This window comes from Lithobates pipiens, unplaced genomic scaffold (genome assembly GCF_037356315.1).
Source record: "Lithobates pipiens isolate NorthernLeopardFrog02 unplaced genomic scaffold, aLitPip1_a1.2 Scaffold_22, whole genome shotgun sequence".
Taxonomy (NCBI): Eukaryota; Metazoa; Chordata; class Amphibia; order Anura; family Ranidae; genus Lithobates; species Lithobates pipiens.
This window is the reverse complement of record NW_027507784.1, coordinates 104776613-104787220: the sequence shown is the minus strand read 5'-3', so window position 1 is coordinate 104787220 and position 10608 is coordinate 104776613. Positions and strand designations below refer to the sequence as shown.

The 10608-nt window shown below is 40.9% G+C and overlaps 1 protein-coding gene across 4 annotated transcripts in view; it reads left to right on the top strand.

The window, feature by feature from the left end:
• The first annotated feature begins 1607 nt into the window (after positions 1 to 1607).
• Positions 1608 to 10608, top strand: part of WIPF1 (WAS/WASL interacting protein family member 1) — a 125335-nt gene continuing 116334 nt past the window's right edge. For 2 of the 4 annotated variants that reach the window (XM_077448044.1, XM_077448039.1), the window contains exon 1: positions 1608 to 1764. The gene's annotated coding sequence lies outside the window, so the exon portion shown is untranslated. Of the gene's footprint in view, positions 1765 to 7022; positions 7289 to 10608 lie in introns of those variants that run through there. The other 2 variants (XM_077448042.1, XM_077448046.1) reach the window with 2 other exon arrangements.

Genomic DNA, 10608 nt, shown 5'->3' with positions numbered 1-10608 from the left:
TTCCTTTCTGTATGTTAATATTACTATATTGTAGAGAGCAGTAGCAGCACTCTTCTGCATAATAATAATACAATGAACAGAGCAGTGGCAATATTCTTCTGTATAATAATATTAATAACAATTATATAAAATAATAATAATATGAAACTGTGCAGAGCAGAAGTAGTATTCTTCTGAATAATAATAATAATAATAATAATAAAACAATGTGCAGAGAAGCATCAGTAATCTTCTGAATAATGATAACAACAATAACAATAATAATAATACACGGTACAGAGCAGTGTTAGTGAGCTTCTATATAATAAAAATACACTGTGCAGTAATGGTTATATATCTTATTATTATTATTATTATTATTATTAATAATAATAATAATAATAATAATATATTGTACAGAGCATTAGCAGTATTCTTCTGTATACATATAATAATATTACACCATACAGAGCAGTACCAGTATTTTGTATAAATATAATAATAATACACCATACAGAGCAGTGTCAGTATTTTGTATAATTATAATAATAATACACTGTACAGAGCAGGGACAATATTCCTCTGTACAAATATAATAATGATAATAATACATTGTACAGAACAGTGACAGAAATCTCTATAAAAAAAAACTAAAAAAAAATTCATTGTTCAGATCAGTAGCAGTATCCCAATAGAATACTACTACTACTACTACTACTAATAATAATAATAATACATTGCACAGAGCAGTAGCAGTATGTTGTATAAAATACAAGTACATTGTGCAGAGCAGTAGCAGCATTCCTCTGTATTAATATAATAACGATACGTTGCACAGTGGCAGTTGTATACATATAACAGCAGTACATTGTACAGTGGCAGTTGTATACATATAAAAGCAGTACATTGTACAGTGGCAGTTGTATACATATAATACCAGTACATTGTACAGTGGCAGTTGTATACATATAATAGCAGAACATTGTACAGTGGCAGTTGTATACATATAATAGCAGAACATTGTACAGTGGCAGTTGTATACATATAATAGCAGCACATTGTACAGTAGCAGTTGTATACATATAATAGCAGTACATTGTACAGTGGCAGTTGTATACATATAATAGCAGTACATTGTACAGTGGCAGTTGTATACATATAATAGCAGTATATTGTACAGTGGCAGTTGTATACATATAATAGCAGTACATTGTACAGTAGCAGTTGTATACATATAATAGCAGTACATTGTACAGTGGCAGTTGTATACATATGATAGCAGTACATTGTACAGTGGCAGTTGTATACATATGATAGCAGTACATTGTACAGTGGCAGTTGTATACATATAATAGCAGTACATTGTACAGTGGCAGTTGTATACATATAATAGCAGTATATTGTACAGTGGCAGTTGTATACATATAATAGCAGTATATTGTACAGTGGCAGTTGTATACATATAATAGCAGTACATTGTACAGTGGCAGTTGTATACATATAATAGCAGTACATTGTACAGTGGCAGTTGTATACATATAATAGCAGTACATTGTACAGTGGCAGTTGTATACATATAATAGCAGTACATTGTACAGAGCAGTCAGATCAGCAGCAGCCACATGTGGGAACTGTTGCATCACTTCAATGTTTCCGGACTGAGGGGAAGTCAGATTTTTTTTTCTTCTGAACTCAGAGAGAAGTCTGGAAAACAAGACATCTCTGCCGGGACAATCAGAGAGCCACATCTGGGAGAAGTTCTCAGCAGCACCTTCCGCAGTGCCAGTAAGTGACAACAAGGCAGTGAGTGTGTGGCCCCCAGGGGTCCCTGGTGTGCTGTGCTGGATGGGTGTGGCTTTGGGGATGCGGCTGTCACCTCTGCCATGTCATCTGTACATCTGCGGGGACAATACTGGGGGAGAAGCCGGGACCGGCTCCGCTGGTAGTGCCGGTATTCTCCCCTCTCTCCCCCTGTCCTCCATCTGCACTTGCCGGAATGTTATATTTATAGATAGATCTTCAGTATTGATCTGCATCCGGTGGAGACGTTTAACCCCTTCAGTTTGTAGTGTTGGCAGTGGATGCCAGTCGCTCAAAGTGTTGGCAGTGTGGCAGATCACTTATTACTGTACTGTAGATGGGGTTAGATCTGACAGTGTTGCAGTGGCATAGCAAAGAGAACCTGTACTGAAATGTGTAAGGATTGCTGATCTGCTGAAGAAAATTCTATTTGCCTGGCTGCCTTGCTTGTTGACCCTGATATTCTGTCCTTTGCTGCATACTTATTAAGGGTTAGTGGTGTATCTAAAGCCAAAAATATAAATGTTATATATTGCAGCTTATCAGCCTTTAAAAATATATATACTCCTAACTCACAAAAGTGCCCTCTATTGCTCTCAGCCTCCTTCAGATCTCCATACCAATAATTATTATTATTATTTTTTTTTGCTACTGTGATCCATCATGTTAGAAAGTGGCTATTTGTTCTCCATAGGCCCACTGCATTTATTTATTTATTACAGGTACTTGTATTGCGCTGTCAATTTACACAGTTTTACATATGTATTATATGTAGGAACATGGCCACCCTCTCTTACTTGCTCCCGAGATGGACTATGACTATGGGACTTGTAGTATGGATGGAGTAGAGCACATGACCGTAACTAACATGTACTACTCAATCCAAACAAGCAGAAGTGAGGGGGGGAGAAAAGGTTCAGAAACTTATGGAGGAAGTTATAAGAAGGCAGAAAACACAGTAAGAAAAAAAAAAACTAATTACAGGGTCATTAAATAGTGGATGTTGATGGATTATTTTGGGAGAAAAGGGTTATTGTTAATGTTACTTTAAGTTTGAACGTCAGGTAAAAGAATAAAAATACCTTTGGTTTCCCTGCACGGCAATACTTAAAGGGGTGTTCCGGCCGCCATTATTTTTTTTTAAAGTCAGCAACTACAAACACTGTACAGTCTAATAATATCCACAACAGTGTATTATATCTTTTCATGTGACAACACTGAAGAAATTACACTTTGCTACAATGTAAAGTAGTGAGTGTACAGCTTGTATAACAGTGTAAATTTGCTGTCCCCTCAAAATAACTCAACACACAGCCATTAATGTCTAAACCACTGGCAAAAAAACTGAGTACACCTCTAAGTGAAAATGTCCTAATTTTCCAGCACTGCATTAACCCTCTTGGGCATGGAGTTCACCAGAGCTTCACAGGTTGCCACTGGAGTCCTCTTCCACTCCTCCATGATGACATCACAGAGGTGGTGGAGAGACCTTGCGCTCCTCCATCTACCGTTTGAGGATGCTCCACAGATGCACAATAGGGTTTAGGTCTGGAGACATGTTTGGCCAGTCCATCACCTTTACCCTCAGCTTCTTTAGTAAGACAGTGGTCATCTTGGAGGTGTGTTTGGGGTTGTTATTACGTTGGAATACTGCCCTGCGGCCCAGTCTCCGAAGGGAGGGCATCATTCTCTGCTTCAATATGTCACAGTACACCGGCATCACTCATGCAGCTCCAGACCATGACACTCCCACCACCATGCTTGATTGTAGGCAAGACACACGTGTGTCTTTGTACTCCTCACCTGGTTGCCACCACACACGCTTGACATCATTTGAATCAAATAAGTTTATATTGATCTCATCAGACCACAGGACATGGTTCCAGTAATCCATGTCCTTAGTCTGCTTGTCTTCAGCAAACTGTTTGTGAGCTTTCTTGTGCATCATCTTTAGAAGAGGCTTTCTTCAGGGATGACAGCCATGCAGACCAATTTGATGCAATGTGCAGCATATGGTCTGAGCACTGATAGGTTGACCCCCCCACCCCTTCAACCTCTGCAGCAATGCTGGCTGCACTCATATGTCTATTTCCCAAAGACAACCTCTGGATATGACGCTGAGCACGTGCACTCAACTTCTTTGGTCGACCATGGCAAGGCCTGTTCTGAGTGGAACCTGTCCTGTTAACCCACTGTATGGTCTTGGCCACCATGCTGCAGCTCAGTTTCAGGGTCTTGGCAATCTTCTTATAGCCTAGGCCAGTGATGGCGAACCTTGGCACCCCAGATGTTTTGGAACTACATTTCCCATGATGCTCAACTTCACTGCAGAGTGCATGAGCATCATGGGAAATGTATTTCCAAAACATCTGGTGTGCCAAGGGTCGCCATCACTGGCCTATGCCATCTTTATGTAGAGCAACAATTTTTTTTTTTAAGATGCTCAGAGAGTTCTTTGCTATATGGTGCCATGTTAAACTTCCAGTGACCAGTATGAGAGAGTTATATAGTTACATAGTAACACTAACGAGTCACGCGACACCAGGGAGGGAAAATAGCTAGTTGGGCTCAATTAGGAAATTTTCACTTAGGGGTATACTCACTTTTGTTGCTAGTGGTTTAGACATTAATGGCTGCGTGTTGAGTTATTTTGAGGGAACATCAGATTTACACTGTTATACAAGCTGTACACTGACTACTTCACATTGTAGCAAAGTGTCATTTCTTCAGTGTTGTCACATGAAAAGATATAATAAAACATTTACAAACATGTGAGGGGTGTACTCACTTTTGTGAGATACTTTCTTGGCAATAGGTTAATTATCAAAATATTGTCTGTAAGATTGTTGAAAAGTGATTGCATCTCGTTTAACCATCACTCTAGGAATTAGAATTAATTAATTCAGGTTTCTTGCTTTACTTAATTGTATAATTAACATATAATTAGTTCCTGGTGTCAAATGTCTCTATATAAATGGATGTAATGGAATTGTTATTGTATGTTTGTTCCTACCTGAGAAGGGTGTGAGCATTATAGCCCGAAACTGTTGTGGAACATTATGCAACTATTTTGTATGCAAATTTATATTTTTTGTTTTTTAATAAATCACAAGTGCAGCAATCCCCGCACTTGTTTATATACACTACATCACCAAAAGTATTGGGATGACTGTCCTTACACGCACATGAACATTAATGGCATCCCAGTTTTAGTCTGTAGGGTTCAATATTGAATTGGCCCACCTTTTACAGCTTCAACTCTTCTGGGAAGAGTGTCCACAAGGTTTAGGAGTGTGTCTATGGGAATGTTTGACCATTCTTCCAGAAGTGCATTTGTGAGGTCAGGCACTGATGTTGGACAAGAAGGCCTGGCTCGCAGTCTCAGCTCTAATTCATCCCAAAGGTGTTCTATCGGGTTGAGTTCAGGACTCTGTGCAGGGCAGTCAAGTTACTCTACCCCAAACTCACTAATCCATGTCTTTATGGACCTTGTTTTGTGCACTGGTGTGCAGTCATGTTGGAAATGGAAGGGGCCATCTCCAAACTGTTCCCACAAAGTTGGGAGCATAAAATTGTCCAAAATGTCTGGGTATGCTGACACCTTAAGTGTTCCCTTCACTGGAACTAAAGGACCAAGCCCAACCCCTGAAAAACCACACCATAATCTCACCAAATGATTTGGGCCAGTGCACAAAGCAAGGTTCATAAAGACATGGATGAGCAAGTTTGGGGTGAACAAGTTTTGACTGACCTGCACAGTCCTGACACATTTGGCGCAAACAAACTGAAAATTATGAAAAATACTGAAAAAAAAACATCAAATGCAGCCACTGTGCCAATCATATGCAGCTACTGTGCCCATCAGTTGCAGCCACTGTTCCCATCAAATGCAGCCTCACTGTGCCCATCAAATGCAGCCAATGTGCCTATCAAATGCAGCCACTATGCCCCATCAAATGTAGCCACTGTGCCCCTTAATTGCAGCCACTGTGCCTATCAATTGAAGCCTCACTATGCCCATCATATGCAGCCACTGTGCCCATCAAATGCAGCCTCACTGTGCAGTTCCCATCATATGCAGCCACTTTGCCCATCAAATGCAGCCACTGTGCCCATCAAATGCAGCCTCACTGTGCAGTGCCCATCATATGCAGCCACTGTGCCCCATGATATGCAGCCGTGCCCATGATATGCAGCCACTGTGCCCCATGATATGAAACCACTGTGCCCCATGATATGCAGCCACTGTGTCCCATGATATGCAGCCAGTGTGTCCATTAAATGCAGCCACTGTGCCCCATCATATACAGCCACGGTGACCCCCTCCCCCCCGCCTGCTGTCTGACCGGTACTTACCTATCTTGGTGGCAGGTCAGGCAGCTAGTGACGGCAGCGAGCTGTGTGGGACAAGCAGCGGGTCCTCCATGCTTCCTTGCGTCTCTTCTTCTGTTCAGCCATCAGGTGATGGGTATTAGACCTGCGCTTCCTGATTGGCGGAGAGGCAGTTCAGTGCTAGAAAAGCAAATATTCATTTGCTTTTCTAACACACTTGGGTGGGCTCTGAGAGCAATGCTCTGCGCTCCGAGTCCACCCTTTTTTGAAGTACCTGATTAGAGCCTATGGCTCTAATCAGGTACTTAAAAAAAAAGCATCCCCGCTGCTGTAATTCAGGCGCCCGGCGTCCGAAAAGGTTCCGGACACCGGAATAGGGGGTGGCAGCAGCGGTCATGGATAGATTCATGCAATGCATGAATCTATTCATTAGTGATATAGGGGGGTGGCGTGACAGAGAGGCGGCAACTGTGCCCCCTTAATGGATGCACCGCCACTGCTTATGGATGAATTACAAATGGGACTGCAAGCCAGGCCTTCTCGTCCAACATCAGTGCCTGACCTCACAAATGCGCTTCTGAAAAAATGGTGAAAAATTCCCATAGACACACTCCTAAACCTTGTGGACAGCCTTCCCAGATGAATTGAAGCTGTTATAGCTGCAAAGGGTAGGCCAACTCAATATTGAACCCTACGGACTAAAGCTGGGATGCCATTAAAGCAGGTGTCTCAAGTGTGTGTGTGTGTGTGTGTGTGTGTGTGTGTGTGTGTGTGTGTGTGTGTGTGTGTGTGTGTGTGTGTGTGTGTGTGTGTGTGTGTGTGTGTGTCAGAAGTAAAAGCAAGCAGGGTCGCTTAGCCAGCACTCCAGATAAGAAGTAAATTATACTAAGCAGCTGCCCGCCTATTGACAAAGACAGAATGTTGAAATTCGTTGATGCACTGGGGATTTGTTCCGAATCTCTCCCAGGAACCACCACGAACGATCTGTTTCTTTCTGAGGTGGTGAGGATTCCTTTTCCTTCTATATGCTTGAGTGGAATAAGAGGATTGAGGGTGTGTTCAGTCTGGAATGTTCAGGATCAGGACTCCATATCTCTATCGATTTGATTGTTACTGAAATCCCACACTGATGTCCTTTATTTGCTGAGATAAAGCTGGATTGATAATTAGGAGTCTGGTGAGTGCAATTCCTATAGGGAGTGGAATATTTCCGCAATGATATGAACTGTCTTATGAGAAATTACTTAACACCTGGACTGTCACAATATTTTAGAGTGCTGGTTTCTCGTATGCATTTTTTTGAACTTTATTTATGTGTGTTTTTTTTTTTTAATGCTCTGATTAAGTTGGAAAGGACCTATCTAGAGTTTTTGCTTTCTACTTAAAAAAAAAATATATATATATATATATATATATATATATATATATATATATATATATATATATATATATATACACATACATACACACACACACACACACACACACACACACACACACACACACACAGTAGAAATCATTGGCAGGCAGCAGCTGTACATATATATACACAGTGCCTTGCGAAAGTATTCGGCCCCCTTGAACTTTTCAACCTTTTGCTACATTTCAGGCTTCAAACATAAAGATATAAAAATTTTATTTTTTGTGAAGAATCACCAACAGGTGGGACACAATTGTGAAGTGGAACGAAATCTATTGAATTTTTGAAACTTTTTTAACTAATAAAAAAATGAAAAGTGGGGCGTGCAAAATGATTCGGCCCCCTTGCGTTAATACTTTGTAGAGCCACCTTTTGCTGCGATTACAGCTGCAAGTCGCTTGGGGTATGTCTCTATCAGTTTTGCACACTGAGAGACTGAAATTCTTGCCCATTCTTCCTTGCAAAACAGCTCGAGCTCAGTGAGGTTGGATGGAGAGCGTTTGTGAACAGCAGTTTTTAGCTCTTTCCACAGATTCTCGATTGGATTCAGGTCTGGACTTTGACTTGGCCATTCTAACACCTGGATACGTTTATTTGTGAACCATTCCTTTGTAGATTTTGCTGTATGTTTGGGATCATTGTCTTGTTGGAAGATAAATCTCCGTCCCAGTTTCAGGTCTTTTGCAGATTCCAACAGGTTTTCATCCAGAATGGTCCTGTATTTGGCTGCATCCATCTTCCCCTCAATTTTAACCATGTTCCCTGTCCCTGCTGAAGAAAAGCAGGCCCAAACCATGATGCTGCCACCACCATGTTTGACAGTGGGGATGGTGTGTTGAGGGTGATGAGCTGTGTTGCTTTTACGCCAAACATATCGTTTTGCATTGTGGGCAAAAAGTTTGATTTTGGTTTCATCTGACCAGAGCACCTTCTTCCACATGTTTGGTGTGTCTCCCAGGTGGCTTGTGGCAAACTTTAGACGAGACTTTTTATGGATATCTTTGAGAAATGGCTTTCTTCTTGCCACTCTTCCATAAAGGCCAGATTTGTGCAGTGTACGACTGATTGTTGTCCTATGGACAGACTCTCCCACCTCAGCTGTAGTTCTCTGCAGTTCATCCAGAGTGATCATGGGCCTCTTGGCTGCATCTCTGATCAGTCTTCTCCTTGAATGAGCTGAAAGTTTAGAGGGACGGCCAGGTCTTCGTAGATTTGCAGTGGTCTGATACTCCTTCCATTTCAAAATGATTGCTTGCACAGTGCTCCTTGGGACATTTAAAGCTTGGGAAATCTTTTTGTATCCAAATCCGTCTTTAAACTTCTCCACAACAGTTTTACGGACCTGCCTGGTGTGTTCCTTGGTCTTCATGATGCTCTCTGCGCTTTCAACAAAACCCTGAGACTATCACAGAGCAGGTGCATTTATACAGAGACTTGATTACACACAGGTGGATTCTATTTATCACCATCAGTCATTTAGGACAACATTGGATCATTCAGAGATCCTCGCTGAACTTGAGTGAGTTTGCTGCACTGAAAGTAAAGGGGCTGAATAATTTTGCACGCACCACTTTTCTATTTGCTAAAAAAGTTTAAATTATCCAATAGATTTCGTTCCACTTAACAATTGTGTCCCACTTGTTGGTGATTCTTCACAAAAAATTAAAATATTATATCTTTATGTTTGAAGCCTGAAATGTGGCAAAAGGTTAAAAAGTTCAAGGGGGCCGAATACTTTCGCAAGGCACTGTGTGTATATATATATATATATATATATATATATATATATATATATATATATATATATATATATATATATATATATACATATGTACAGCTGCTGCCTGCCAATGATTTCTACTGGCTGTACGCTGCACTTTTCACTCCTGGTATAGAAAATAAGACTGGATTACATTGGATATTTATGACCATATGCATGAGCCTTGGTTAGGGTGCTAAGGACTCACCTACAACACAGAGCATCTGAAAGAAGAGGTGAGCACCAGCCGCATCCGCATTCTGTAAGTAAAACACTCCAGTAAACCTTTATTGTACCCGTGGTGTGACCACTTACTGTAGCCAGGTGGTGACATCAATAATTGTAAAACATGTCACTTTACTTACGTGGGGGGGGGGGGGGGGGGGGGCTCATGTGATGGGGATATAAACTGTGGCAACCAGGCATGTTTCTAAGGCTGCAGATGACACTAACAAATGGGCCCATGGTGTGTATTTCATCTTTGAAGTTTGGGTATGGCAATTGTTACATACAGTAGTTACATACTGCAAGTCTAGCCTGGACCAATGTAAATTTGTATGTGCCATACCTGGTCAATCCCTGTGGAGGTTGCTCGCTCAGCACCACTGCAATTCAGAGAACGTTTTGTATTTTTAAAGTGAATTTTTAAAGTGAATACAGGGCACTGTCTGACTGAAGGAGGGTATATCGTGACGCCAACATCCCCAACCCCCCCACGTCCATTTAGAGAACAGGTGTTCAGAGATTGTACAAGCGGATTGTAACGTTTGTGGTTAGCTTTAGATCATGGTGGAACTAGTAGTTCTACTGCAGCTATAGTTTGAAAGAAACATGTTAACAATATGAGCTGGTCTTTTGATGCATCTGAAGATGTTACTAAAAATAAATGATAAACTTTTCAGTACCAATTTTCCATATTTTTATGTTTATATTACCTTTTTGTTTCTATATTGATGTTTTTGTTGGCGTTCTCTTATGAACAAAGCTTGACAGTTCTGCCTCCTAAGACAGTGTTCACAGTGACCTCTGTGGTGGACAAGTGGTTTTCTAATGTTTTCTTTGTAGAGTCATGTGAGGTATCTGAGCTGAAAGCCGTTTTATGTCTTTTCATATGCAGCTTCAAATGCAAAGTATCTTCAAACTTGCTTGCTGAGGCCGTTGTGAAATAGGATGTCCTTACTCAGAGCTTTGGTGCTCCTCTCTGTTAGCAGGAAATATCCTCACTGCTCTCGTATATTGCTTAGATTGCATTTCCTAAGGTGAACTCCTGACAGTCAGTCTACCATACTGTAGCATTTATTCTAGTAGTACTATAGTT